Source organism: Camelus ferus, chromosome 14 (assembly GCF_009834535.1).
Source record: "Camelus ferus isolate YT-003-E chromosome 14, BCGSAC_Cfer_1.0, whole genome shotgun sequence".
Classification (NCBI taxonomy): domain Eukaryota; kingdom Metazoa; phylum Chordata; class Mammalia; order Artiodactyla; family Camelidae; genus Camelus; species Camelus ferus.
Genome location: NC_045709.1, coordinates 966,773 through 992,762, shown reverse-complemented (window position 1 = coordinate 992,762; position 25,990 = coordinate 966,773). Strand labels below are relative to the sequence as shown.

Below are 25,990 nucleotides of genomic sequence, written 5' to 3'. Positions count from 1 at the left end.
CTCTCCAGGAAGAGCCGGAGCCTTCTTTTAAAATGATTTACTCAGGTCTGTCAGAAGTAGTCTTCCTCCCAACTGATTAGGTCAAACAATCCCGGGATAATCCTCTAATTGAAAGTTAGCCGATTAGGGAATTTAATTACATCAAAGCGCCTTTCCTCTTGTGTAATGTAACCCAGTCACAGAAGTAAAATCTACCATATCCTGCCCACGCTCAAGTTGAGGGAATTATAAAGAGCATGTGAGCAAAGGGGGTGAGCATCTAAGCGTCATCATAGAATTCTGTCCACCGGGGAAAATGCAAAGATGGTTCAATGTTTGTTAGAAAACAATCAGTGTAGTTATACTATTAGCCTAAAAGAGAAAAAAAGCTATAACGTTTGTTCCATCAGTTTTTAAACATTTGATAATTCTTTGATAAAAGGAATCATTCCCAAACTGATAGTTAGATAATACCAATTGTTACCTGGAATATCAATATAAGTAAAGGAAAGCCCATAATTCTGAAATCTCATTTTTATGTGTGTATTTCAGATACATTCTCACGCAAAGCCACATGGGAGAAATGTAAATCACAACCACAATGAGATAGCACCTCACACCTCTCAGAATGGCTATTATTAAAAAGAACATAAATAACAAATGTTGGCAAGAATGTCGAGAAAAGGGAATCCTTGTACACTGTTGGGAAGAATGTAAATTGATGCAACCATTGTTGAAAACAGTATGCAAGTCTCTCAAAAAACTAAAAATAGAACTACTGTATGACCCAGCAATTCCACTCCTGGATATGTATCCAAAAAAAACCCAAAACACTAATTTGAAAAGATACATGCACCCCTACATTCATAACAGTGTTACTCAAAATATGGAAGCAACCTAAGTGCCCATCAACAGATGTATGGATAAAAAGGATGTGGTATATAAAGAAACAATGGAATGCAACTCAGCTATTAAAAAGGAATGAAATTTTGCCATTTGCTGCAACATGGATGGAATTGGAAGGCATTATGCTAACTTAAAATAAGTCAGACAGAGAAAGACAAATACCATATGTTGTCACTTATATGTAGAATCTATAAAATACAACCAGTTAGTGAATATTAACAAAAAAGAAAGAGACTCACAAATATAAAGAACAAACTAGTGTTTACCAATGTGGAGAAGTAAAGGGGGAGGGACAAACCAAAGGTAGGAGATTAAGAGGTACAAACTAATAGGTATAAAATAAGCTACAAGAATATATTGTACAGTGTGAGGAATATAGCCAATATTTTGTAATAACTATAAATGGAGTATAATCTTTAAAATTGTGAACCACTATACTGAATATCTGTAACATACACTATTGTAAATCAACTACCCTTCAATCAATCAAGTATGCAAATAAATACAAAAACAAAACAAAACAAAACAAAATGAAAACCATAATGGAACATAAACAATAATTTTCACTGCAAATTTTTTTTTCTTTTTTAGTGATAACCAGGAATTGAAAGCTGTATTGCTACCCATGGCAGGGGAAATAGGTAAGTAAAACTGTATATAAATACAATAATTAGAAATAATAACACAAAGCAAAAGATCACACTAAAATTATCAGTGATAAAGGTAAATAAAGGAATGATAGCTGTAGCAAAATATAATTTGTACAATTAAAAAATTCACTTGTACAAGAATTTGTACAAATAAGAATAAATAATACATCTTAACTATCACAGCAAAGAGAGACTAAGGAGGTATGATCTTTAAAGTGTGGTATGGTACCCTGGATGACATTCTGGAAATGCAAAAGGAGATTAGGTAAAAAGATTAGGAAAAAACTAAGGAAATCTAAATAAAAGATGAATGTTAGTTAAAAAGAACAAACAAATATTGGTTCATTAACTGTGACAAATGTACCGTATTAATGAAAGATGCTAATACTGGCAAATACTGGATATGATGTATATGAGATCTCTGTACTATCTTTTTAACTTTTCTGTAAATCTATTTTGAAATAAAAAGGTATTAAAAGTTAAAAAAATACAATCTTATTATATCTATTTTTAAAACAAATCCAGATTATCTTTGTAGAAGTTATACTTCATGACATTAACATAACAGGAACATTACTGTCTGGCTACTCTATTTAGGTCTACAATGGTTTTCATTGTTTTGAATCAATATATATTTATTTTGATATTTATTTATATTCCTAAGATTGGATATGTCATGTATTTTTAATACCACTTCCTAAATCAGAAAAAAAAGATTCTAAAGATTAAGTGATTCACGTAAGGTAAATTAAAGTTTCCAAGTGAAATGCTGTGAATCGGTGACAGGTGAGCCAAGATTTTGATTATCTGTAGGCATTGACATCTGGGCTAAATCTGGAACAGCAACGGTCAGCCTTGGCAGACTAGCCCAATCTCATACCATTATTTTTATTTACTATGTGTTCCAGGATATGAACAAGTTTAAGAAGATTTACACTATATCAACTTGCTTCCGTGTTTATACATAACATTAAAAACATAAACAAGCAAGCATAACTGCTCCTCGACTGAAATGTTTATATAAAGCACATCTATAATGTGATTGCTGTATAACTGCTTGCAAAAATATCTGTTGAGGTAAAACAGAAACACTTTTAAGATGGTTTATGATTGATATATGGAGTGGCTGCTTGGTATCTGAATTACCTCTCTATGCTTCAGTAAATCCCTACAGTTGAAGCAAATATTAAATTCTATTCCACAAGTTGAATACAGATACCAAGGTTCTCTTGGAGCTACGACTTGGGCATTAATTAAGACTAGGATATCGGGATTTCTTGAGGGGAGGGTATAGCTCAAGCGGTAGACTGCATGCTTAGTTCAATTCCCAGTGCTTCCATTAAAAGAAATAATTAAGTAAATAGAAAAAAATTAAAAAAAAAAATAAAAAAGACTAGGAAACACAAATGTACCCGACAGAGAATCAGAAGCCTTAGTGCAGTGATGTAACAACAATATATATCTTTCAGAATCACAACCTGTATTTGCATTGTCTAAGGTCCAATGGCAGGAGTATCTATGGGGCAAGACCTAACAGTCCTCATCAGAGAAGGAGGCAGACATGTTTTCATTACCAAACGCTTTTATGAGATGTATAAAAGTGTCTTTCACCATTACTTTTCTGTTTTACTGGACTCTGGGTTGTCAAGGGAAGGAACTGTTTAGAGATTGGAGAACATATTATACAGTGAAAATCTGTCCCTTAGGACGATGGAAATTTTTTGTGTAGTCACTGAAATAGTTTCTATCTTTCTGGCTGCCTAATAGTTCCCACTGCTCCCTTGCTACCTTAATTTTCTATTTTTTATTATAGTTTTTAATTGAAGTATAGTCAGTAGTCAGTTTACAATGTATTAATTTCAATCTATTCTTGCTCCCTTTCAAGTCTAAAAGGCCACAGAAATTAGGGGCATCATGAGCATTCTTTACCATGTCTTTTTTATTCTAACATTATAAAAAATGATTTTTTCTTTTATGTGTATCTGAATGAATTTTATAATGATGAAGACGTGTTTTAATAATCAAACCATTCAAGCTAGTGATGATTCAAATGCTGACTTTTTGATCTTGTCAGCTTTCCAGACTGTCTTAAAAAAATGAACAGTACATTTTCAGATCATTATAGCAGAGATTTTAAGTTGATGGCATGATATTTTATCTTCAAATGGAGAAAATGCCCAAGAGTAAGCAACTTTCAAAATGTATAGCCCAACAAAGATAGGAACATATGAAAAAATTGTTACACTGAACTATGATTAATAGTTTCTAGCTTTTCTGATTAATGGACTGTTCAGAAAGATGTGCATCTGGGAACATTGAGTTTAAAATTAAATGCGAGGAATTCCTGAGTTCTAATTTCACATCTTTAAACAGTATGACTGTGTAATTTATGCAAGCTGTGATGGATTTTTTAAAGCAGCATTTAAGATGAGCAGTGTCAATTTCACAGGAGAATAATAGTAAATTTACTATGTGTTCATTACTTCATAGAGGTAACTGAAAAGGGAAAATAAAGTCAACTACTTGTTTGGCATCCCCCAAATACAGCATTTAAAAAATTTGAATTTGTTTTGTCCGTTATAAGTGTTTCTCTCATATATGAGCAGTATTTCAACCTGATAACACATTATGATATCTTTGCCAAAATCTCAAAATTTTGCGTAATGGATTACTCTTTAAAACATTAACTGACTTTGATATTATTTGAAATTCACATTTAAAAAAATTAAAGATACATGCAATCTTGTCTATTCATTTTCTATGTATATCTCTATTAGCAAAAATAAATCATGACATCTTTTGGTTAAAATTTATGTTTTGGAAGTCTTAAGATGTAGTTTTAAAAATAAAGTAAACAAAGATAAATATATGTAGCATTTTTTAAAGAAACAGCAAAGAGTTTAAAACAATATATAACAAATAGCTTTATGAGGTCAAGAAAGAATTAATGGAAAGAAAATGACAGCCACAAAGAGAAACTATCATGACATATACGAATACAAGACATTCTTTTTTAAGTAAATAAGGCAGTTGATTTCTTGACTAAATTTTAATTAGAAGACAAAAATAATTCTTAGTCAAACTGAAGAAAAGACCTTTTTGCAGTATAGATGAAATTTCAAATAATGAAGTGGATTATGAGCTAATGGTAATATATAGAAATTATTTAAAAATCTGAATAGACCCCATTACCAATAAGGAAAACATGCTGAGAAACCACACAGTCTTCCCTTACAAAACACAAAAGAAACCAGGAAATTCTAGGATGGAAACTAAGGCTTCACTTCAAGGTTTATCCAGAAATTGACCTTGTGTCTTTTATTTTTATTTATTTATTTTTAATGGAAGTACTGGGAATTGAACCCAGAAACTTGTGCTCATTAAGCATGTGCTCGATCACTGAGTTATTTCCCACCATCCCTACTCCCCTCACCAAGTTTGTGACTTTTATATTCCCAATACTTGAGAGAGTGGCTGGTGGTACACAGGTCGGTTATTCCTTATTAAATAGTGTTAAATAGATTAAATAATGATTTAAATAACCCTTTTTTAAAAAAAGTAAATTGGATAACAAAAAAATGTTTGAAAGTAATGTCTAGCACATGAGCCCACCAGGTTGAGAGGATGATAAGAGAACAGACCACTGCCACCATCTTGAAGGGAGTATTTTACCTGGAACAACATTGGAGACATGGGGGTTTACACAAATACGGTTTTATTGATGTGTTGTGAATATATGTTTACAGGATATATTAGGAAACTGGAAGAATTAGAAAAATTACCTTATGTGTATATATGAAGGGATATGTTATTTTTAAACAATTAGTTTAGTGGAGGCAGAGTCTTCATTTAATAACACATTCATTTTTTAATCTATAGAGTATGTGTAAATATAACTTTCATATTAAAAGTTATGTTAGAGATAATCATTTACTCCCAAGCCTGTGACCCATCTTTATGCAATATCATCCAGTTAAAGGGAGAATAATAAATTAAAATAATAACTTAAGACAGAAAACTATCTGCAGTAATATATACTCAATCTTACATTTGTGTTTTTGAATTTGTCTGTAATATCCCACTTTAAACATACAATTTAAACTCTTCAAATATAAAAAATAAGGCTAAGACACTTAAATTTCTCTAGCCTGCAATACTCATTATGTACCCATTTTCTTCTATTTTACATATTTAATTAATCAGTAACTGTTAAAAAATCGTTCTAAGAAAATGTACGAAAATCTCCCATGACATAGCATATTCATTCTCCATTCAGGTTTGCACAACAGACACTTTTCTATTTTATCGTCTTTTCTGCACAAGTGTGAAGAAGTTATAGTGGTTTGTTTGACCTCCAAATATGGCTCAAATGTTAAGAAAGGAAATTCTGACTAAGGAACAATAATAGAGAAAGAGAAGTGTTATTGTATAAATGGGCATTTTAGTCAATATAGTGGGTGTGTTTTATGTCAAGTGTCTTTTAAGGGAATAAAGTTCTAGATTGTAAATTTGCACAAATATAACCACTGAAGACTTTTATCCTATTCACTGAAAATTCAATCAGCCTTTTAAATCAACTTTGCTTGGATGAAATGGAAATATCTTAATTTCCTTCTCATGAATTCTTGGAAATATCTTTCATTAAGTGACTAATAAAAATATTTTTAAGGTAGAATTTTCAAGTATATGTCTCACTTTGCATTTACGCTATGTATTTCTACATCAAATATATTCTTTAAACAAGATCATTGTTAAAATAAACATTAAAAATGTTGCGTAGATTAGAGGCTGAAGAAGCTGGCTACCAGAAATCTAGGTATAACATAATGTCCCTGAAAGTTTCACTTTTCTAAATATCATCATAATGATTGGAAAGATTCCCCTCTGTCTCAGAAAAGTGAAAATATCCACTTTTGTTTTTCTAGGCTTTTTTTTTTTTTTTGGTAGGAAATCCTCTCTCAGGGCTTCTGTTTCAATTTCTCTTCTTACAATCTGACTAGCCTGAATTGATGGCTGAATAACTCAATTAAAACTTTTTTTTTTTTTACAGTTTCTCTCCCATTGCCTGAATATTATATAAATGATTCCTATTAAATATATGAGCAAAGTGAAATGACTTTGCGGGAGATGAACCTTTGATAGCTAGGGATTAACTTTCCTGTGTTTGCACATGGAGGTCCCTTTTCATTCTTTATAAGTGGGTTCTAATGATACAGAAACTCCATTTATCATGGTACATTAATTAGATGTGCTACACTCTCTAAGATAAAATGCATAATAAAAGTGTAAAGTGAGATGAAACAACCTTTCCTCTTAAGAATGTCAGGAACCAGGTTATTCAAACACAGATTGCACATTTTTTTCTGTCTTTTTTTTCCCGTTTAATAAGGTAGTGCTACCTTTTACCAAGAGCAATACGTCCTTTTTATTCATCAGATTTGTCCTACCCACTTAATTTTTCCGATTTCTCAGTGAAATACCAGTCAGTTCATCAAGTGACACATGTAAGTATGCTGAGTTTTTGAGATTTGCAACCCCTTTTCTCTTTCCATCCATCTTGTATAAAGACAAAGTGATTACGTTTGAAAGCCCCGCACTCAACCATTTCTTATGATTTCACTGATCACAACCAGTTCCTTCCTAAATTCTCCCTGATAGTTGCTCTGGATTCAGAGTCACTTTTTCCTCTTAGATGTTCTCACTGAGACAGCACAGCTATAAGAATAATTATAAGGGTTCCACACATTCCTTATGCTTTCACCTGTGTCCTTTATTTCATTTATGTATTAGGAGAAAAATAGTCCTGAGTTAAGACTCAGGAGGACTAGATTTTAACTGTAGTTTTGCCCAGATGTAGTGTTGGATTCATGCTTACATTTTCTGATATGTACAACATATGCGTCAGAGAATTTCAAAATTTCTAATAAACTTTGATAGAAGATTACTACTGAAATAACTGTAAACCTCAGAACTACTTAAGAAGACTCTAGGTATGTTCAAAAACAGCAGGGGAGACAAAACCAGGGAGACTAATGGAAATTTTAGTCCTTGACACCACAGCTATAGCAAACAGTAAACATAACCTAACCACTAGCCAGATAAACATAAAAGCTCACACTAAAGGAATAGCTATATCAGTTCTTTCTACTCGGTATAACATGTCCAGCTTTCAACACAATTACAGGGCATGCGAAATGGAAAAAAAAAATCTGAAGAGAAAAACAAAGCCTTAGAACCAAACTCAGATATGGCAGAGATTTTTGGAAATATCACACCAGAAATTTAAAATAACTATGATTAATATTCTAAGGGCTTTAATTCAAAAAGTGGACAATATGCAAGGACAGATGGATAAGGTAAGTGGTGAAGGGGAGGCTCTAACATCAAAGAAAAATTCTAGCCTGAAAAATACTGTAATAGAAATGGACATGGCAAAGTAGAGAACCAGTGAGCTTGAAGATATGTTGATAGAAGCCTCAAAAGCTGAAATGCAAAGAGAAAAAAAAACCAATTAATTGAAAAGATGGCATAGAATCTAAGACCTGCAGGACAATTACAAAATGCTTAAAATATATGTAGTGGGAATATTAGAAGGAAAGAAAGAGAGAAAGGGACAGAAAAAAGTGTTTGAAATAACAGTAACTGGGAATTTTTCAAAATTAACAACAGGCAATGAACACAGATCCAGGAAGTCAGAGAACATCAAGCAAGTTAAATACCACAAAATCTACCCCTAGGCATATCCTGGTCAAAGTGCAGAAATAAAAGATGAAGAAAAAATCCTGAAATAAGTCAGAGAAAATGAACACCTTACCTTAAGAAAAACAGAATAAGAACTACATCAAACTTCTCTTTATTAACCATGTAATCAAGAAGAGAGTGGGATAAAATATTTACAGTATTGAAAAAAATTCTTAGAATTACATATCCAGTGAAGCTCTCCTTCATAAATGAAGGAGAATAAACATTCTCTCAGACAAAATTTGAGAGAACTGTTTTTCACTAACTCTGCCTTTGAGGAAATGATAAAAGAAGCTTTTTGGATTGGTCCCACTGTTGGTGGGAATGTAAATTAGTGCAGCCATTATAGAAAACAGTATCAAGTTTCCTCAAGAAATTAAAAATAGAGCTACCATACAATCCAGCAATTCCTTTTCTGGATATTTTTACAAAAAAACAAAACAAAACACTAATTCAAAACAATATACTCACCCCTATGTTCATTGCATCATTATTCACAATAACCAAGATATGGAAGCAACCTAAGTGCCCATGGATAGATGAATGGACAAAGAATGTATATATATGTGTGTGTGTGTATATATATATGTGTGTGTATATATATGTACGTTATATAAATATTATATACATATATAAAGGAATACTACTCAGCCATAAAATAGTAGCTTTTTGCCATTTGCAACAACATGAATGGTCTAGAGAGTATTATGCTAAGTGAAATAAATCAGAGAAAGACAAATACCATATTATTTCACTTTTATGTGGAATCTAAACATCAAAACTAATGAACAAACATAACAAAACAGAAATAGAGTCATTTATAGAAACAGGTGATTACCAGATGGAGGTAAGGTGGTTTGAGTGAAAGAGGTGAGGAAAATGAACAGGTACAAACTTTTAGTTACAAAATAAATGAGTCACAGAGATGAAATGTACAGCATGAGTGATATAGTCAATTATAATGTAATATCTTTGTATGGTGACAGGTGGCAACTATACTTATTGTGGTGATCATTTTGTAATCTATAGAAATATCAAATCAAATCACTATGTTGTGCTCCAGTAACTAACATAATATAGGCAATTATACTTAAAAAAAAAGAAACAAACAAACAAACTGAAAAATAGCCAGCCAAAGGAACTAATAAAAAAAGATATCAGAGCTGGGGGGTGGAAAAGGGGGATATTGTATGAAAGTAGTTAAAAGGTACAAATTTTCAGTTATAAAATAAATAAGTCCTAGGATCATAATGTACATGATTAATAAAATTAACACTGCAATATGTTATATATGAAAATTGTTAAGACAGTAACACAAGGAAAACTATTTTTTCTTTTACTTTTGCTTTGTTATGAGATGATGGCTATTCACTAAACTTATATTGTTCACCATTTCATGATGCATGTAAGTCAAATCATTATGCTGTACACATTAATATTACACAGTGTTATATTCAATAATACATCAATAAAACTGGAATAAATGAGTAAACAAATTAGTTAATTAAAAAAATAAGAAATGCATCCATCTTAACTTCCCTGAGATGGAGCATGTGAAAAGCTATCAATCTTCATAAGTTAATGTTGGCTCTTAGAGTCAATGTAAATTCATCAAAATATAACTAAAAATATTATCTAAATGAAATATATTTTACAGCTTCTAGAGCATCGCTAATAACACTGGAAAAGTTTTTTTTTTTAAGAATAGAACAAATTATAATGGATTAACTTAAAGAAAGGAAATACATTGTAGAAGGAATATTTGAAAGCAAAATATATTTTATTTTTCTTATTTTTAATTTAACAGGTAAGAGTGTTCAAAATTGTAATAGAGACAATGTATTTGTTGATTACAGCACATGGATAAGTGACATGAGTGACAGCAATCTTATAAATGGTTGGGAGGGAAAAACTGAAAATGCTGTTACTCATATAACCCATGAAGTGCTGCAGTGTTATTTGAAAGTGGACTTAAATTAGTTGTAAATATATATTATAAACTCTAGGAGAACAGTTAATAAAAAATTTAGAAAGAAATATAATTGATAAGAGAGAAGAAAAATAGAATCATAAATTGTCAATTAATAACAGAGAAGACAGAAAAATAGTGGAAGATGAAAAAGAAACAGAAACTAGTTACAAATATGGTAGATAGTAAGCTAATTATATCAATGACTTTTACGTTTATTGCTCTAAATACATGAATTAAACAGACTGAGGACTTAAAAATTAAGACATAACAGCATATGGTGTATAAGAAACCCACTTTAAATATTTAGACACAGATTAAAGTAAAGGAATACAGAGACATATCATGCTAAACTAATCGAAAGTAGCTATATGTACTTCAAATAAAGCAAATTTCAAAACATGGAGACTTACTTCCTTCCCCTTCTCTTTCTCCTCCTCCTCTTTATCAGTTCTCAGTATCGATATCTCATGTATTGGGAAATTGCAAGTTAAACAATGAGATGTCACCACATGTAAATCCAAAGCACTGATACCACCAGATGCTGGTGGAGAAATGGAGCAGCAGAAAATCTCATTTTTTGCTTTTAAGGATTCCAATGATTCAGCTACTTTAGAAGACAGTTTGGCAACTTCGTGTGTGGCAACCCCATGTTTGGGGGCAGCTTGCCCTGAACCATCACTTGTTGGGTCTATGGAGTCTTTCCTCAGATACTAAGAAGCAAATGTCAAATGATCTTATCTATAAAGCATTTAAAATTAGATTTGAATGAAAGGAATTCTTAATTAGAGAAAGTATAATTTGAAACTCTATCTTTCATATATGTTGTCAATTTACATCTTAGTCATTATAACAATTCAAGGAAAATGACTTGTAATTTTAACTGGGTTAATCTCTTTCACATTTAATATTTTTTTGATGTTTAAAATTTCACTTTTTCCATATTTTCAGTTGTTCAATATATTTAAATTTTGGAATTTTTGGAGAACTCTAAATAGCCAAGATTAGAATACCCAAGATTAATATCAAAATGATCAAAAATACTTATCAAGCATTAATCCTAAGAACATAATAGCTTCTTGTATAAGAATATATGGAGTTTTTGTGAGAATTTATATACTTTCATAGAACACTGGTTGATTAACTTTATTTTATTCATTCTGGCTTCATGTGTCTATGTTCTTTTAAACCAGTTCCTCCACATCTTTTCCTTTCTTCTTTCCTTCTTTCTTTCTTTTTCTTTCTTTTCTTTCTTTCTTCCTTTCTTTCTTTTCTTTCTCTTCCTTTCTTCCTTTCTTTCTCTTTTTTTCTTTCTTTCTTCTTTTCTTTCTTTCTTTCTTTCTTTCTTTCTTTCTTTCTTTCTTTCTTTCTTTCTTTCTTTCTTTCTTTTTCTTCCTTTCTTCCTTTCTTCCTTTCTTCCTTTCTTTCTTCCTTTCTTTCATTTTTTATGCTGTTCTTTTTACAGTGTGAAGAAGAAAACCAGCATTATAAGAAAAGACTCCAACAATGTCAACTAAACAAAGGTATGTCAAGTTAAAATGAGATAATAGTAATAAGAACATATTAATATAGAGTTTTATATATGTCAACCACTTGTCTAAGTGTTTATATAAATTATTTAATCTTTATCTTATTTTCACCCTGTGAAATAGATTGTGCTATTAATATTGCAATATGTCAAAAATCACAGTTGGAAAGAATGCTGGTATTCAAATCTATGTAGTTTGTTATTGGATTCTACAATCCTAGTCCCTGTAATATGCTCTTAAATGAAGAAATTTTTCCAATAACAGAAAAAAAAATAGCCCATATTCCCTAGAAAAGAAAATATAGCACATATTTTAGATAATGTACATACTTTTAGGTATGGCTACCTTCTAACTACCTTCTTAATAATAAGCATAAGAATAGTTACAGTGAAATCTTAAATAGTTAAAATTAAAGAAAAAATATTTAAAACTCTTGATAACCAAAGTTTTTGTTAAAGTTGTTTGTTTACTTGGGGTGTAATTTGAATTATGAAAGAAACCAAGTACCATTGTCCTTACATGCCTAGGAAAAGTTAATATATAATAAATGTGATAAATTATAGAAATTATTTAAAAACTCACAACAGTTAACTACTAAAGTACCTAAGTACTAATTTATCAACTGTGAAATCAAATAATAAAGTAGAAATGGTTTTCTTTGTGCCATGTTTTTTTCAGAGTGAAATTGCAAATATAAATGTAACTGTTGTGCTAATAATTTTAAATAAAGCCCAAATCAAACAATAAATACCTAGAGTAGCTTACACTAACCAAATAAGAAATTATAACAAATAACTTCATGTCAAGGCTCCAGAGCTATAATGATTTTAAATTAGAACACAACATTTCTTGGATAGGTAGCTCATTTAACATTTTTAGGATCTGTCAATAAGATCACTTTTGGTATGAAACAGCCTATTTATTTTGATTAGAATGGAAATCCCCCAATGAGACACAGAAACAGAGGCCAACAATAACACTTGATTAACCAAATGCCCAGAAACTATTGCATATCCTGGAGAATTTAAATGGGAAAACAAACAACACTGGAAAATATCATGTCAGTTGCAGATTCCATATGAATCCTTTAAAAATAAACAAAGTTCTTTGTTGGGAAAACTTAGATATGATCATCTGACTAGGGACTCTCTTTGTATCATTTTTATATTGTGCATGTATGATAGAAATTGCAAAGTAGGAAAAGTCAGTCCTTCTGTACTGCTCAAATATCTTACAAGATTTGAAGGAAATATATTTTGTTTATTGACATTAGAGAGAAAATGGATGCTTATAGATTGTTTGCAGTCATGAAGACTAAAGTTCTTTGGTATGATATGTACAGAATCAGTTCAAGGTAAGAGCTTCTAACATACTTGTTATTGTGTATCCCCAAGCTGATATATTGTGTGATTATCTACCTAAACAAGAATAATTCTAAAATAAAGTTGGACTTTCAGAAAAGGCTTTTGGATGCTGTATAACCTAAATCAACAGTTTAATTCAACAGAAAAACACTGAGGATGAATGTCAGATTTGCTATAGAATAAGGAAGTAATAAATCTTGTGGTGAATGTGTCAAAACATGTACACAAAATTAAATAAGTCCTAAATAAATCTAGACTCTCAAGCAAATCCTATCACTTTTGTTAAGAAGGAAAGCATGAAAAACAATCATAAAAACTCATGTCTCTTTATTGTCACCAGTATCATGGTACCGAAATGTAAAAGAAGTTCCATTCTGCTTGTATCAAAACAGAAAGAAAACTTAATTGCTTTTTTACAATCCAGTTTTACATAAAATAAATTCTATGGCATATGCGTAGGTCAACCTGCATAAATTCTGCATAATTATAATGGTAAAGCGACCTGAAATTATCTGCATCTGATTTTTTTATTGCTGTTTTTAAGCAAAATAACTCCTCATAAATTGGCTGTTCTGCTAACCCTTATAGGACTAATTCATTAACCTAAAGAGTAACTAAAAAGTTTCATGGGGGAAAAAAAAACCTGAAACAAAACAGAGAATGAATATCAATGTAGAAATAAAAAATCCCAGAAATACAAGACGTTAAAATTGGGAAGCTTTTTTATGTGACCCTGACCCTGTACTTATTCTGAGTAATGGATATTTTTGTTGCTGTTGATGTATCATTGCTTCTAGGCAGTTTTAACAGACAGAAGTAGTAACTATATCTAAATATAGAAACCCACATATACACACATATTTATAATTATCACAGTGTCTATATATCTCTGTGTATATTGAACGTAACATTGATATATAATAATACCTCAGACTTTACTCCATTATGACAGTTTATTTGAATCTTCCTCTACAGATTATTCCTAATGTCTCTTTCTGACAGCGAGAAACCCGGCCCTCATTATTGTCCATTTATTTCCTTTTTTCACCACTAATATTCACAGAGAGTACTTTTAGAATTGTTAAATTCTACTCATGGGAGAAAAAGAAGTTACCAACTCGAATACAGTTCTGTTTTCTTTGGCATTGGAATTTCCAGTTAAATTAATATTGTTCCAAAGTTAAATAGATCAGTTTCTTTTCCCCCCCATGCCCTTCAATGAGGTCATGTCATAAATGCATAAGACAGATTAATTTTTCACAGTACAGGTTTTATCTTGTGATCTTCATCTTCCTCTGTGTGTATTTAATTTTTATACATTAAACTATACTCTTTGTGATGGACAATTGAATGTTGTTTTAGAAATGCATAGCAGTATATATTCATCACTCACATAATTCCATTGTAAATTCCCTCTATAGATAACCAACTCTTCTCCTGGGAACTACTTACCTTTTTTCATCTCTATAGTTTTGTTTTATCTAAAATATTACGTGAATGAAAACACAATATGTACCTTTTTGTATCTGGCTTCCTTCTATTAGTAAATTGCATTTAAACACAGCCATATGGTTCTGTGAATTAATAATTCAGTCCCTTTCTATCTCTGAATAATATTCCATTGTATAGATGCATTATTTACTCATTTATTTGTTGAAGAACATCTTAATTGCTTCTAGTTTGTGATGATAATGTATAAAGCTGCTGTAAACAATCATGAACAGGATTTTCTGTTAACATAATTTCCAATTCACTCCTGTATATAAGAATGTAATTGCTGGGTCACATAGTAAGTTTATGTCTTAACTCATCAGATACCACCAAATTGTCTTCCAAAGAAGATACACCATTTTGCATTCCCACAGCCATTAATGGAAGTTTATCAGCACTTGTTATTGTCAGTGTTTCAGATTTTAATCATTCAAACAAGTGAGTAGTGGTGTCACACTGTGCTTTTAATTCACATTTCCATAATAATGAATGATGTTGAGCCTCTTTTATATACATATTTGTTGGTAATATATCTTCTTTGGTAAAGGGTTTGTTTAGATATTTTGCTCATATTTTATTCTTTTTCTGTTTGTCTTATTGATTATTTTAAAGGGACCTTTATGTATTATGGATTAGTACTAGATATGAGGTTCCAAATATTTCCTTGCAGTTTGTGACGTCACTTTTCTTTCTTTTGTAACAGTCTTTCTCAAGGCAAAGATTTTGTTTTAATTTTGGTAAGTCAAATTGCTTATGAATGTTTGACAACATTTATTTTTAAAAAATATATTGGACTTTTAATATTACATCTAAAATTGCATCACCAAAGTCATGGTCACAAATATTCTCTCCTTAATTTTCTTCTAAAAGTTTTATAGTGTTACATTTTACAATTTGGTCTATGGTCCATATTGAATTAATTTTTCTATATAGTTTAAAGTATGTGTTGAGTTTCATTTTTTTGGATATGGGCACACAGATGTTTAAGGATATTTTACTGAAAAGGGTATTCTTTTTCCATTGAGTTGCCTTTGGATCTTTGTCTAATTCTCACTTCACCAGAGTACTTTTCAATACTAACGATTGATTTTAAACACCATTTTTGCTGCATGAGCTATTATCATGGGCATGTAGACATTTGGTGATCTCAGAGAAAGAGTAATGATGCTTGTCATGTCCAGTGACTTTCTGCTTATACATCTGATAATCAAGTCAGTTTAACAACCTAGTTTCATATGCTATCTGGTTTTATTTTCATGACATCAAAGAAAATATTAGCTTTATTCTTTATGTGCTTCTCTTAGACTAATTTTTTTACTATACTGCTTTGTGTTTTGTGAATATACACATTTATGTGTGTGAATATGTGTGTTAAAATGTCCTTTAAATTAGATGGTAATTTAAAGGACATTTTAACACATGAAATATATTTCATACTTTAAATATATTCAAGGATATTGTGCCATAGACTTTCAATAACAATAACACATGTATTTTTTTTCTGTCTTTTTTTTATTTTCTCATGTTAAATGAATAAGTTTATTCAGTTAACTAGTACATTTATAGCATTTTTTGTCACAATGATTCTGCATATTCCTCTGTGGTTCTGTTTTTAACCTTTGGAGTTCTGTGATGGGCATACTCTAGACTGACTCAACTCTCCTAGTAATCCCTGCTTCCTAAATGTCGTGCGTTGATTACGGGTGAGACCTGTGACTTCATCCTAACCAACAGGATAAGATAAAGGCGATGGAAAGTCATCCATTGATTAGATCTCACTACAGACCTAAAGTGATGGGATGTCACTCTCTTGTGACTGAGTTATGTTTTAGAAGATTCTGTCCTAACAGAATGGAAGTAGAGAGTTTCTTCTTTGCTGGCCTGAAGAAGTAAACTGCCTGTTGTGAGAGGGCTATTGGGGAAGATCAAATAAATGGCAAGAAAGTATGGTGGCCTCTAGATATTTGGAGTGGACCTTAGTAAATCACCAGCAAGAAAATGGGGACCTCATTCCTACAACCACAAGGAGATGATTTCTGCCAACAAACTGACAGGGCTTGAAAGCAGATCTTTTTCCACTTGAGCTTCTGATGGAACCATGGTCTAGGTAGCATCTTGATTGCAGCTTTGTGATTAACCCTGAAATAGAGGACCCAGCTAAGCCAGGACTGATCTTCTGAACCAGGAAGTGTGAGACAATAAATGTGTTGCTTTAAGCTGTTAAGTTTATGGTAACTTGTTACATGGCAAAAGAAAGCTGATATAGACTGGTCTATATAGTTGTTTAGTTTGTGTAATGCACAATTATAGGAAATTCCATTCACATAACAGCCTAACTTTATGTGATATACAACGTGTACAATTATATGGCAGGTCTATTTCCCCATATATTAAATTTCCTGGGGGAATGTGTTCATATTTTGATCCTCTGTGTATTTATACTACTCTACTTATATCCAGTGCATTTTCACTGAGTTGAAATGAAATAAATTACATTTGGGGAAAAAGAAAATGTAATTTTTGTATTAACTTCTAGCATATTCATATTTTTATTAACTCTTTGATATTAAAAGACCCTTAGAGATCATCTATTGCATTTTTTCATGTTATATAGATAAATAAAATAAAACATAGCTTTATTCTGATTCATCAAAGGACACATTCTTAGTTAATGTTGGAGCTGGCCAATGTTTTATGTATTCTGACTCCCAGTCTTATGCTCTGCCTACTATATTATCCTGCCAATTTTCCATCATGCATGTATTATTAAATTATTAATGTATTTTAACAATGAAAATAAATGTAAAACATAAAATATATTTACTTATGAAATCTATAACTGTAATATTTTTGGAAATATGAACTCATAACATATGTAGATATTTTGATCAAATATTAATGATTTTTCCCAGAATGGTAGAATCATACCTAATGAATTAAATAGTATACTACAAAATCTTAATGAGACTTTTCTTCAATTTATAGGAGTTAGGAGAAAATTTCTCAGCACTTTTTGTGATCAGAGGTACTGATTACCTTTAATGTAGCTTATTTTTATAAGGATGTTTTTATAACAAACAGCTTGGAAGAGAGAGGTAGTGTCTCCCTCCAGAATGGAAGGTGGGCATGCTTACTGTACAGAAGAGAAAGTTTGGATTCCCTAAGATCAGGGCTTCTCCTTAGTGAATGTGCAGAAATTAATCACCTAATCCTCTTCATATCACTCTGTGGGAATCAAGGGTTCAGAAATCAACACAAAATGCCAATACTGTATCTATTGCTATCTTTGTTAGTAATAATGTCCTTTTTCTCTGACCCGAGAGTTTCCTATTTTTTGTCAGCATCAATGAAGTGGTGGTCGGCCAATTTGTTAGATTGCAAGTGAAGAAACTGCAGATCCTTCACCAGCTGTTGGTGGTAAAAAAAAAAAAAATGTATTTTTCTAAATAGCTCACTTCCTTTTTTGTTTTTCAAGGAAATGATAAAAAATAATGAAATTTAAAAAAAACTAAATAAAACTTTATTATGCAGTGAAGAGGGAATATTGTTATTTTGCCACTTAGGGGGCTATTCTTCACCTTCATCTAATATTCATATTAGTTTATCTTCTAATTTAATGTTGTTATTCACTCTATCAATAAGAGTTCTTGCTTAGAACATTTCTATTTTTATATATGTATATTATAAATAACTTTCTGTTTTCTCTAAGAGTGACTCTCTTTAACCTCATGTGAATTTAAAAGAAAACATTTGTAAGAGACAAAGGAAAGTCAAACAATTTGTTCTTTAAATTACTTTCTTTTTAATTTTCAAAATTCTAACCAATGAAATTTATGTTTATTCACACATATATAGTTCACAAAGTGAAGTTTCCATTAAAAAAACCATGTGCTAGTCTCATTTTACTAAATTCCAAAAGAAAAGATAGTTTTAAGCCTCAATAAATATTTCATGTTAACAAATAAAGCTTCAAAAATGTATGCTTTGGTTAAAAATATCTGCAAATGATACATTTTTTACTCTGATACTAAAATATATATCCCACTTTTTGAACTGGGCAATGGCTTCCAGGCAAATTCTCTGTTTTTTCTCAGAAATTTCCTCAAGAGATATAATTCTTAAACTATACTAAATTAACATTACTGCAGCTTTATAGAAGCCATGATTATTCATAGTATCCTCATTTGTCTACTTGTGGTTCTATTGGGAAAGAAATACTGTTCATTTTAGAAAGACCTGCTATGATTACAGAGTCTTGCTGTGAGGTTTAAAATGTGTGTAATTCTACAATATTTGTGAGAATAATCACACTGTTTACATGCAGTGATGATCTTAATGAAACTAGGTCATCGTCTTTAAACAAATGTTTAACCCTATTAGCGAAATAAATATTCACTGTTGAAATTATTTGCTAATTGCTTTCCTGATTTAGCTACTACTTGGCATTTGATCTTTTATTCATTGTACACATTGTTTTATTCAAATTTAATAATAGTTTTAAATTTAAACAATTTGTCATCTTATTATAAGTTTTATTATAATAATAACATTTATGACCACATATTCTGGACATCCAAGGTTAAATAACAAAAACATTTTCATATATTTCCAATTATAAATACAAACAGGATTATATTTACATCCTACTACTTTAAATTGTTTACTTTTATTTGATATGCTGTGAACATTTTTCCAAATTTTTCTATAAAATAAATTTTAGAAATGTATTTCACTTCATCTTAGCTGAAAATGAAAGTATTTGTGATATTCAAAACACACATTTTGGAATCTTACAAATTTGGGATAACCTTATGACTCCAGCACCTATATTTTGGGCATGTAATTTAACCTCCTTAAATCTGTTTTTTTTTTTCTGCAATATAAAAGTAATTCTAACTACCTATATACATTTCATGCTGATTAAATAAATGATATATATTTAAATATATATATCTTATATGGGATAATGCCTATAAACTACATAGTGTTTAATACATGCTAGTTCTTCTCATAATAGTAACTTGTTTAACCAATCTCTGTAACTGTACATAATATTATTGAAGATTTTTCACAACCTTAGACAATTATTTGCCATATATCACATTGAACATTTCTAAATATAAAATAAATGAAATCATAGAAATAAAAAATTAAATGATTTGATAGTCTTCTTTCTTAATTATGAAATAATTTCTCAAGATCTATGAAACTGTTACTTGCTAATATGGAAGTAGGGTCGAATCTCAGACTTTTTAAGTTCTGGACAGATGCATACTCTTAAAAGTCTCAATCAAAAGGCTCTTAATCAAAAGATAATGTTTGGGGAAGAAACTCAACTATCATGCAAAGTAGAGTGGATTCAAATGTTTCTGAGGGACCAAATATATAAACTAGATCCACACAAGATGTAGAACATCACACGGAATGAGCATACTCTGAGATACCTGCCCTGCATCAAGCGTTCACCATTTTACATCATGCTTCTATTGCTTTTTCTCTTATTTATTTAACATTTTGTGGAATAAATTACATAGTTAGACCAAACTTAGCTTAAGCACTGGCACTTGGTGAATCTATAGCAACAGTTTTAAATTGTAATAGTTTTCTATATTCCTTAGCTAGAGTGCTTATTTTCTGCTGGTAGAATTAAGAGGTCCAAAGATGAGGTCTTGAAAAATCTCTTGCTTCTGCCTTTCTTTCTAGCTGTTCTCCAGGAAATCAAGAGGGTTTGAAGTGTTCAGCAATTTTTTAAATCCTTCAGTCACCCACTTTTTCTTCCTTCTCCAGGCTACTGCCTCTGGTCAGGATTGTAAAGACTCCGTGGAATTCTTCTAATTCAGCCTCATCATAGTTCAGTGACATTGCTGAAATCAGCACTAACTTTTGAGAAGACACCTCCTCTCTGACATCAATTATTCCACAAGGTCAAAACGCTCGCATCAAAATGAATGTTAATTTTTATGGTTTTTAATTAGTTCATAGCATAGTTCATGCATCACATGAAAAATTTTATCCAGGTGTAATAAATAATAATCTAAATCCATAAACTTTCCATTTGAAAAAAAAATCCTCTCTGTTTTCCATGCTTCAAATTAATTTTGCTTTTATGCCTCCTCTACTGAAGTGAAGGAAAATTTTAACTTCAAGGATACTTGGGAGTTTCCCTCCTTCCATTTTCTTACTGTTTGCCAAAGTTTTAAATGTTTAATGCAGTGACAGTATGTTAGGATGGTCCTCCCCAGTCAACTGTACATACATTTCTGAGATGCACATTTCTCTGGTCAGCACAGGTCTTCCTGTTTATAGACTTCTCCCTAATGTTACTTGAATTAAATTTATGTTGCAAGATCAGTACAGCAAAGGACAGAAGAAAGGTGGGCGAGTGGTGGAGCTGTACCACGGCAGCCCTGTCAGTGCATTTTAGTCTTTATAATGTTTTCCTGAGTCTATTTTGGGCCCATCAATTATAAACTCTCTGTTTCTATCCAGTTTGAATACATCCTACTTTTCCTGCTACCCAACAATTCCCCGCCATCTGGAAATTTTTGGTCTGGTTGTCATGTAACCTAAGCAAACCTGGATGTGTTGATTTCACTTCAGGGTCGTGCCAGTATGTTAGCTGTAAAATGTACAGGTGCACATACAGACATGTCCAATCATAAATAAGATTTCATTTGGAAGATATGTCTTTATAACTGTATTTCAGAGGGTGGAAAAAAGGAATTACATTAGAGAAAACTTAACAAAACTCAATTAAAATCCTTTATACTCTTCTATCTTTTAAAAATTGCAATGGATTGTAGTAACTCTCCAGATCTCTCATCTCTTCAACATCCAATCTCTGTTGCCTCTCTCTTCACTTTTATTTCAGCTCTTTCATATTTGATTCTATCTGCTCTTTTCTATATATATTTTTTCTTCCAGAAAGTTATTATAGTCTCTTTTCCTATAAAAAGATTTGTTGTCTCTCCAGTTCTATTTCTCTTGTCATCACTTGTCTATTAACTGAGCCAATTTTGATGTGAAATGTGGGTGGGGTGGTAGGCATATTTCTCTTCTCAATATATTTATTTCATATATATATTTATCTTTATATATATATATTTAATATTTTCCATTGCCACTGCTTTCAAACATTACATGTAACTATGAAACAAATATAAATTCCATAGTTATTTTGCTAATTATACAAATATGTATTCAAAACTACTATTCTAGCTTTCCTTCCACTTAAAAAATTGACAGTCAATAATTTACTTCATATTTTAAACAATTTGATATTCTTTCTTAATTATGAAATAATCTCTTAAGAACTATTATCAATGAATATAAGATTAGTTATTTTGAAGGAATTATTTAAAGTTCATTTGTATTCCACTTAACTGCTTTGAGATGACCTTTAAACCCTTAGGTGTATGGTTTAAAATATTATCATTTATAGTCATATTTCTATTGGAATTTCATATTATATATATAGGTTGGTTCATCTTCATCTATATTTATTGTAGAGATTTCAAAACGCTTTTAAAAAAATGTGGCTATAATTTCAAACTGAGGATAAAGTGGGTTCTTTTATATAAGTTTACTATAACAAAATAGACATATCTTAACTATGTATGCTTTTATATCTGAATCAAAATTCATAAATAAACACTATTTCTTAATGGGGATAAAACTTCATATGGACGTTTAATAGCTAATTACTTCTCAAAATATATTGTGTTTCGGAATAACTTAATTTTTAATCAACTTTACAGCAAATTTTAAATATCTGTGTTATGGACTGATTGCATGTGTCCCTCCCAAATTCATATGTTGAAGCCCTAACCACCAGTGTGCCTATATGTGGAGTAAGGACATAATTAAAGTTAAATGAAATCAAAAGAGTGGGGTCTTGATCTGATAGGATCACTATATTAAAAGAAGAGGAAACAGTGCCCACCCCCTCTCTCTTTCTCTACACTAAGAAGAGGCCACGTGAGTATAAAGTGAAGCAGTGACTGTCTACAACCTAAGGAGAAGTTCTCTTCAGACACCATGTCTGCTGACACCTTGTTCGTGGAATTCCAGTCTCCAGAATTGCAAGAAAACAAAGTTCCAATGTTTAAGCCAATTTTTCTATGATGTTTTGTATAGCAGCTTGAGAAGATTAACATAATCTGTAAAGAACTTTTTTACATATACAATAAAAATTCATTAACCATTAACTTAATGATTTTAAAATTTTAGTTTTCTCTATGATCATTTTTCTTAGTGAGGGGACACTTATTTTCAGAGATTACTTTGCTGATCTGTACTTAAAGGTAAGTTTATGATAATTAATGTATCAATGATACAAATAAACCCAAAATGGATATAAATTACATGTAAATATACTTTTATGGAGGTAAATGTTTGGAAATGTTAAACACAATAAAATGGCATTTGGGGAAGTTAACTGAAATATTATTTATTTTACCCAACCAAATTTGGTTGCATGATGCACAGCAAGTCTAATGTTCTGACACTGGGTTATGGTGAAGGACAGTACTGTGATTATTGTAAGGCCAAGCAAGAACAGGTTGCTCAAAAGACTCAAAATCCCCAAAAGCTTTCAGGGAAGGGTTTTAAAGACAAGGTGAGGGAGAGGGTCACAGGGTGCCTGAGGAGCTCCTGCACATCCTTCTGATTGGTTGTTGGTGAGGAAACAGGTGAGATCACAGGGTCAGCGTAATCAAAACACAGGACTTCAGCCAGTCTGGGAGCTCCTTGCTCATGGTCATCAGGCAGTTAACTTCTTCCAACCAGTGGGGGTTTTAATATCTACAAAACAACTAAAGAAATGGCTCAGGATATTATCTTTAGCTCTTGAGGAGGACCTAAAGGCCCTTGGCTCTGTTTTATGGCTTACCTACTTTTATTTTGTCTTACTTGACAAAATTGTTTCTGTATTGTCATACTTCTCTGATTAAATGTGTTCTATAGAACTTGGGGAAGGCCTGGGAGGCTAAACTTTTCCTACAAACAAGAGGAGGAAGTCATCAGGGTCTGTCCCACAGAGTCTTGCTCAGTTTCATTCATGTAAGCTTGATAAATAATGCAAAAATTACTTAGAAATTTTTGAAGAAGTGAACGGGAGTGTTGGGTTAGATTGCTTTGGAAAGTTGAGAGGGTGCTTTTTGGTTGATGGTTGGTCAGTATGTTTTTAGTTGAGTTAATATGCCCAAATGCCTAGAGAAAGCTTAAAATTGAATAAATCAAAAGGAAAGCACATATCTGTCTAGGATAAGACATTATATAAAAGAGATTTAACCTTATATATCAATGATAAAATAAGATTATTGGGACATGAGAAAACTACAGATGAACTGAAGTGAGGGAAAACATGCTGATCAATTCCTTGGGGACAAAATTAAAGGGAAAATATATTGTATATGTCCAAATTATAAATCATGTCATACTTTGTTCAGAAAGCACCTTTTTAAACTGTTATAAATGGAGAATATTCAGTAGAGTTCAATTTAAAAACCTCACTTGTGAAAAGGACAGGGATCACAAAAGAATGACAGAACTGTAACTGTTCTATACAAAATAGACTTATTCAGAAAATGATTATTTGCAATTACATAAAGGTTTCTTTTTTTAAGATTCTTTCTTCAAAACTTCTGAAGAGAATAAAAGAAAAAGGTTTCTATTACAGAAGATGAAATGTCCATTGTCTGAAGCATACATATATTCTTTGAAGATTTTTTTTCTGTGATATTGATCAGACAAATGTTTTACATGATAGCTTAGACAAGGGTTTACAGAAAGTAATTATTTTGGAACAATATTGTATTCTTTAGCTATTGATATAAAATCTATTTTGAATTTTAAATACACCATTCTTGGAGTAACACTCTATTGCCAGAATTTCAATTTTATGTTTTTCTGTTATATCAGACTGTACGTATGGGTTTCTACAAATTATTTATTGATTAACAAGCCTTATATTCACTAAAGAAATTGGAAATTTGTAAAGAAAGAAAATTGAAAATAAGTACAAGAATAATATTATTCACACTGTAAAAAAAATTTACAAAATCTGCTCAACTTTTATTAGTTTTCATTTGTTTATTTAAATATAAAAAAGTAAGGAGACATCTTTAAATCTTTGAGTTATTTATCCTCAAAATAAAGCCCTAGCAAATAGAATGCATTGTATACTCATGAGCAATGACATAAATATCATCTGAGAAGTTTGTGTCTACTTACAGTTATGTAAGTGAGTAAAACTGGATTATTTCTAAAAGCAGTGCAAAAAAAATAACATTCCAGAGGCATTCTACAAGTAAAACAGTCAATTCTTGGAATTAAAAAATTGATAATATGCTTATTATTTTTTATTAAATGTACATGCTTCTGTTACCAATATTCATTCTGGTATTTTTAGGTACTTCTATTAATTTTTTGAAGACAATAAGGAATAATAGCCAATTATGTTACAGGTGCTAATGCTAGACTTGACATATGTGGCAATGAAATAAGATCAGAGAACAGATAAGGAGTTTGGACTTGGCATTTGGACGTTGAACTTCAACTTCAAGGGTTAAAAAGAACTGTATTTAACCAAGAGGCAGTGAAAACATTTCAAGAAGACATGGACTATGCAATTCATGACTGGACAAATTATTTTTCTTTATATGTCCACTTCCATAATGGATATAAAAATATGTCCTATGTATTGATCACATGTTTAATTTGAATCTTAATTTTTACATTTGTATAGTAAATGGTTGTTTCTCAGCATCCATTCCCCTTTTTGCAAAATGAACAGAAATTCATTCCATTTGGTCACCCTTAGAAGCTACAGAGGTTTGTGGTAGACATTACTGATGTTCAGAAAGATCTCGCCTGTGAAGAAAATGTTCTCCTTGATGTTAAGTAAGGTCATAAGAAAATTCAACCAATGAAACATAAATAAGTAGAACACATAGTATTTCTTTGCAAATAACAAACCTGTAAGTTGTCTATTGCAGTTACAGTGCTGTGAAATGGTGAAGCTTCTGTGATCATAGCTCCTGCGTGAATAGAATGAGTATAACCCTGCTGTCAACATTCTTTGGACATGTCATATAAGAGTGGTTTTTGCTGTATTAAGCCACTGATATTTTAAAGTTGTTATTGCAGCATTACATAGCCCACCCTGACTTTAAAGGGTCCTGGTGGCTTCTTTTACAAGGCTTCATCATCATGGCTTAGCCATCTATTGGGCAAATCAATTTTAAAACATTTAATTTTGAAAGAAGTGAAGAGAAAAATAGAATAAAAGTTGAAATGTCTTTAATTCAGTGGGTAAATGTAGACAAAACCGATGATTTCTACTCCTAAGTTTATATGGAA

General features: G+C 31.2%; 1 long non-coding RNA gene across 2 annotated transcripts; it reads left to right on the top strand.

Annotated features, from left to right (window-relative positions):
- Positions 1-1,500: 1,500 nt before the first annotated feature.
- Positions 1,501-15,065, top strand: LOC116668513. 2 transcript variants are annotated; one of them, XR_004325616.1, is made up of 4 exons: positions 1,501-1,526; positions 11,711-11,768; positions 13,048-13,128; positions 14,953-15,065. It is a non-coding gene; the product is annotated as an uncharacterized LOC116668513 (long non-coding RNA). The 2 variants fall into 2 exon arrangements; XR_004325615.1 differs by lacking the exon at positions 14,953-15,065 and having other exon boundaries at positions 13,048-13,215.
- Positions 15,066-25,990: the final 10,925 nt, after the last annotated feature.